Source organism: Equus asinus, chromosome X, assembly GCF_041296235.1.
Source record: "Equus asinus isolate D_3611 breed Donkey chromosome X, EquAss-T2T_v2, whole genome shotgun sequence".
Lineage (NCBI taxonomy): Eukaryota > Metazoa > Chordata > Mammalia > Perissodactyla > Equidae > Equus > Equus asinus.
Genome location: NC_091820.1, coordinates 104,796,910 through 104,802,909, shown reverse-complemented (window position 1 = coordinate 104,802,909; position 6,000 = coordinate 104,796,910). Strand labels below are relative to the sequence as shown.

General features: G+C 47.0%; 1 protein-coding gene across 1 annotated transcript in view; it reads left to right on the top strand.

The window, feature by feature from the left end:
- Positions 1-222: 222 nt before the first annotated feature.
- Positions 223-6,000, top strand: part of TRPC5 (transient receptor potential cation channel subfamily C member 5) — a 271,349-nt gene continuing 265,571 nt past the window's right edge. Inside the window, exon 1 of the mRNA XM_070503016.1 lies at positions 223-1,126. The gene's annotated coding sequence lies outside the window, so the exon portion shown is untranslated. The remainder of the gene's footprint in view (positions 1,127-6,000) is intronic.

Here is a 6,000-nt window from a genome sequence, read left to right as displayed (position 1 = left end):
GCCACCGAGCTGCAGAGAAGGCAGGAGCTGCTGCCCCTGCAGGCTGCCCCGTCCTCCCTCTTTCCCTCCCCCCTCCCCGCCTCCCCCGCCCCGCCCCGCCCGCCCCTGCCGAGTGCGGGGAGTGTGTGAGGCAACGGCCCTGGGCTGGGGGAGGTGAGAGGTGCTTTCGCCAACCGCGGCGGTCTCCCCCCACTCCCTCACACACAGACACAGACACAGACACACACACACACACACACACACACATCACAACCGCGACGGGTTCTCCGCAGCTAGCAGCCACCCAAAGGGAGGGAGAAAGAGAGAACAGGAGCAGAGGGAAGCCGGGAGCAGATAGAAGAGAAAGGAAGAGCTCAGGGTTGGACATTTTTGGAGCTAGGGGTGGGGAGGAGAAAGGGAGCGCACCTCCTCGATTTTCCCCTCCCCACCCCTCTTTGCTTCTCTCTTCCCTTCGTTGTATAGCATTTTCCAGAAGCAGCAGCAGAAGGGGACAGAAACCTCTAGTCTAGAAAGATTTGGAGGGGTGGCTGGGGCTCCTGTCAGCCGCTACCTAGCAGCTGGAGCTTGAGTGTGCGTTTGTGCGTGTAAGAGTGTGAATGCGGTCTCTCTCGCTCTCTCTCGCTCTCTCTCCCTGTTTCTTCTCTCTCTCTCCCTCACACTCCGGTGTGTCAGCTACCTCTGTCAGTTTCCCCTGTCAGTTTCTTCCCTTGCTCTTATTGTGTGGCTGGCTGTGTGGAGGCAGTGCGTGCGTTTGAAGGCGCCGCGGTTGGATTAGAGAGCCGGGAGAAGCGAGCGAGAATAAGGCAGGGGCGCAGGTAGAGCAAAGAGTTTCGGGGAGCTGACAAAGGCGAAAGGTGAGGAGGGCCGGCCAGCCACAGGGAAGTTTGGGAATAACTGAGGAGCCAAGGGAGAAACCAAGGTAGGAGCCAGCACTTGCGCTCTTCGCCACACCCCGCCCCTTTCCTTGTGCTCATTCGGCCACCGGCCGGCAGCCTCCAGGCCCGGGGCTGTCCCAGGCGGCTGCTTTTCGCGCGCCGCGGGAGACGAGTCCGGTAAGGCTGCTGCACCACGCGCCCTAGCTGGTGGACACCAGACGACGCAGATCGAAGAAATCACTTGGCCTGGGGTAAGTGGACAGGTGGCCCCGCGCCCTCTACTTCGAGGAGCGCTGCCAAGGGGCGGCGAGATGCCGGTTGAGTCAAGGTGCTGGGATGCTGAAGGCTGGGAGGCGCTGGCTGGCTGGCTGTGGGCTGGGGTGGTGGGGAGCAGAGGGAAGCCAGCAACAGATTGTTTTTGGACACAGGGAGAAAGATGCGATGAGGTGAAGCTCTGTGGGTGTTAAGACAAAGTGGCTCTTAGCAATGACCAAAAACGTCCTTTTCATTCGGGATGTTCTCCAAAACCAGAGATTTGCCCTCTTCCTGAACAGTGATCTGCTCCATCCCTGGGGAACCTGCTGTCAGGCATCCTTGAAATAGGTCTGGGAGATGGACTTGGGAATCAGGACACTGGTCATTTTGCCAAAAGCCACTTTAAGATGCAAAAAACCAGGGGTGAGCCGGTGAGGGTGAAGGCTCCGGGACCAGAGCCCCCATCCACCTTCTTTCTGCTTTGTATCCTTCAAACTTAAGGAATGGCCATATTCATTTTCCTGGTTTCCTTAAAGGAACCAGGATGCAAATAGGGGGACATCAGTCAGATCTCTGCTCCAAAGCGGACACTCCCTTCCCCCCAAACACACACACTGACATAGACAAACACTCATGATCATACCCCACACACACAGGTACTGAGCTGTATTCACAGATCCTGATCTTTTTCCATGGTCTCTAAGAATGAGACTGGGAGAAGGGCTTTTTCCCCATTGCCAACTTAGGCTTTTCTGGCCCATAGTCAGGTACTTAGTGATGACCGAATGGCTAACAAGGTTATCACTCCCTCACGAAAAGCCTGGAGCAGGGAAACCAGCCTGGAAGACAGGATCTCTGAACTTTACCTGAGTTTATTATATGAGTAGGAGAGACACAGACTAATCAATAATGATCCCCTTAGAGAGTGTGTGTGGGCCCTGGCTTCAAATGAGAAATAATCACTACATTGACATGGCACCCAGACCCACTTGTCTATTGCCATATATTTATCTTCATGGCATTTAGCAAATACGGCAAGTTTATAGATCAGCATTCAAAATTGTCAATTGTCGGTCTCACGCATTTTTTAGTTTTCTACAGATGATCTATATCATGTCTCCTTTTTCATAGACTCTTAAAAAGCTGAGATATAAATGATGTCAAATGGTACCTTTCACCCAGCCTTCAAAACCTGCTTATTCCAAATCAAAAGGCGTGGAAATACAATCAGATAGGACCAAGTTGGTTTCAAAGCAAATATTTAGCCTGAGATAAAGGAAACTCACAGAGTCAAGAAGAGCCTCTGTCACTCTGTTTGCAAGATTGAAGGAAAAACTGATTACCACCCGAAATCTACTTTTTGGTCCATGGGACATGCTGCTTTCATGAAGTTTCACCATATATACATATACAGTATTTGTGTGTGTGTGTGTGTGTGTATGTGTGTGTGTGTATTTTTTCAAGAACCCAGATCAACCTCGTACAATCTGGGCTCTGTGTCGCTGTAGCAGAGAGGGGAGCATTTGAATTTGTGCTTCCAAAACACCAATGCTCTTCTGTTAAACTCTCTATTTATTACCCTGTTACCAGAATACAATGAATTACCTCCTTCCAACTCAGCAAATTAAAGAAACAGATTCTGCATTAAGTGGAACTGTTATGTTGCATCAGGCAATTTGTTCTAATGCTCACTGCCGAGAAACAGAACAGAACAAGGATTACTCAAGTAGAATCTAAAAAGGTGCCCATTCTGTTACTTTTTTAGGCAACTGTAAGCAAATATCTTCTTAGATAGGTTAAAATTACGCTTTCCCATAACTAGCAAAGAGCAGGTTGCAGACAGGTAGGAAAGAACTGGCAGCTTCATACTTGGAGAAGAACTGTAAGTGTCAACACGGATGAAGCGTAAGGTGTAGGTCTTTGCACTGTTCTTGGTGATGTGAGTATCTGGCTGTCAGAGTGGGTCCTGATCCATGGTTCCTCAGGGGACAAGGAGGTGAGCAGTGCAGAGATCCAGAACCAATGCAGTCCCCAGCTGTGTTGACACAGGTTCACCTGGCTTTAGTGTGTGCTCCAACATAGAGACCTGGACCAGATGATATCTGCCATCTCTACCAGCTATAAGAGCCATAGTCTTATGAGTCCTTTCTTTCTAGAATTAACAACTGAAACCAGAATGACATACAGAACCACAGCGCTTAGAGAAAGCTGGGCCGGAAAATTAGAGACGCTGTGGGGAGGAAGAGGAGAGGGACAGCAGAGAACTCAAAGATGTTTTGAAACACATACAAAGAAAACCATCCAGAAGTTTGCTTTCTCTGGCTTTGGCTGAGGATAGAATTAGTCCAGAAAATTGATTCAGATGTAAAGCACCCTAAAATTGCCCACGATTTGCCTTGTAAACACTGAGTAAACAGTGATAGAATTCCTTAGAACCAGAGAATTGGGAGCATTGAAGTACGTTTTCACTTTTGCCATCTCATTTCACTCCTTAGCATATTAAATTCCAACCTGTGAGCCATTCGGGTGCTTAATTATCAAATGGATATTTTAAGCATATCATGCTACTTCCCTCCAGCCTGCTTCCCAGATATTCTAGTTTGTCTTTTGCCATGGCTCCATCACTCAAGGAGAGGGACCAAAACATTTCTGCCTGCTTTACTTCTGCCAAAGATTCTTGCTTTCAGCTAAGTACACCAAGCCATTCAGAAGCCTCTTGTTAGCTGGTGGGGATATAAGGGCCAGAACCTTTCTCCCCAAACCACCCTGTGCCCCAAGGTGCCACCAACCTCATCTGGCCTGGTCATTTTCCAGGTTTTCAAGGAAGGGTATGACAAAGTTTGCAGCCTGAAGCAGAAGTGATGCTTTATTCTAGGCAGAAGTTGCAGCTAATCAACCCCAGATCAGAGCTAAGCTGTGGCTAGCCTCTGAGTCCAGAGCTTAGTAGCTAAGGTTTCTGTAGTGTCAACCTTTCTACAAGTCATGCAGCTTTTATTCTATTGATGGGTTTCTTAAGTCCTTTGTCCAGTGAGACTAACTGGTCTATCCCAATAGCAAAGAATGAGTCCTGAGTGACTCAGCTGTGGTCTCATAAACAAGCGCATACATCAGGCTCAACTGAGCAAGAACAAATGATTTAAAAAAAAAAAGCTGGTAGGACTAAGCAAAAACTGCAACTTACTGGGTCAAGGGAACTTGCAAAGTTCCTTGGGTTTGGTTCTCCATCACCCATTGTGGAGCTGGAGCTCAGATGCTGGTGGCTGATGCAATTGGCCCAGGTTTTGCCTTAGCAAAGGCAAAGGAAGCACTGATAGTGAGAAACAAGGAGGGATGTCGGCAAGGTCCAATCCCCTCATTTCACCCATAGAGAAACTGAGTTCCAGAGAGTAGAAATGACTTGCTGAAATCTCACAACTAGCTAATGACAGAATTAACCAGAACCCAGGACTGCCTGCTAGTACTGAATACATTTCCTAAAGCGCTCTGGAGATCTTTCCAAGAAATTGAGAGGAAACTAAAGCCAAGTTTATCAAGATTACAACCGTCTACTTTCATCCCATATTTATATTTCCATGTTTATTGCATATCTTTGTGACTTGCCTTTTCACCCACCACCTGCCCCCAACACACACACACACACACACACACACACACACACACACACACACACACTCCTATCTTGCTAGATAAGAAAACATGGTATATGCCTACAACTAGCATATTCAGGTTTCAGGCGGAGGGCAGAATTAAACATGACAAAGATTTAGCTTCTCACACTTACCTGGCTAATGTGGCTTAGACCACCAACAGCAAGGCATCTAGAAAACCCAGTCTCTGCTGCTCCCTATTAGTTTTGAGGAAAGGAAGCTAGTGAAATCCAGTGATTCTAGCTCTGAATCTCAGAATCAGCACCCATAAATGTGCATGCATACACACACGCACACACATTCACATACTTCCTGAAAAATTAAAACAAAGGAACTAGAAAAGACAAGGCAGATGGTTTTTATGGTAGAGTAGGAGAAGAAGGAAGGTTTGCCGGGGGTGCTGTTTCCTGCCTCCATTCTTTAGCCTTGATGCCTGGTTTCCTTTAATCCCACCCTAGTTTCTTTTAATATCTGAGAAAATAGGCCGATGCAAACATGTCTATTACAGCCCAGAAGGATGATATGAAGAACTTCCACATTATGTTGAGGATATCACAAGTTTAGGAAACAGAGGCAAGGATGGAGTGCGCTAGGGCCTTGCTGCTCCAAGTGTGGTCCTCGCACCAGCAGCACCACCAGCACCACCATCCCCTGGGAGCTATTTATAAATGCAGAGTCTTAGACCCTTCCTCAGACCTACTGAATTGGAATCTGATTTTTAAGAAGATCCCCAGTGATTTGTTTGCATACCAAAGTTTGAGAAGTGCTAGGCTAGAGCTAATCCCAAAAAACATCTGAAAGTCATTTGAAAATAAACAATTACCTACTGGCCATGTAGGGACAATTCATGCAACTTATCACTTAAAAAAATAACAATGTAAACTTTCGCCAGGCCAACTTCTCTTGTTATCCAGTGTAAAAGCCTTAAGTGTGGGCAAGAGAGTTGATTCAAATGGGGTCAGACCATAGGCTTGTTCTGTTTACCAGGAGAACCTAGGTTTGGGAACTCACACAGACCTGAATTCAAATACTGGTCCTGCCCACAAATAACTAGCTGTGTAAACTTGTACGAAGTACTTTGTCCTGAATCTCAGATTCCTCACCAGTGTAAAGGGATTAATAATAATAACCACTGATAATGAGTTTTTATGAAGATTAAATGAGCCACTATAACCCTGGCATATTGTGAACAAGAAATACATGGAAAATATTATTATAATTAA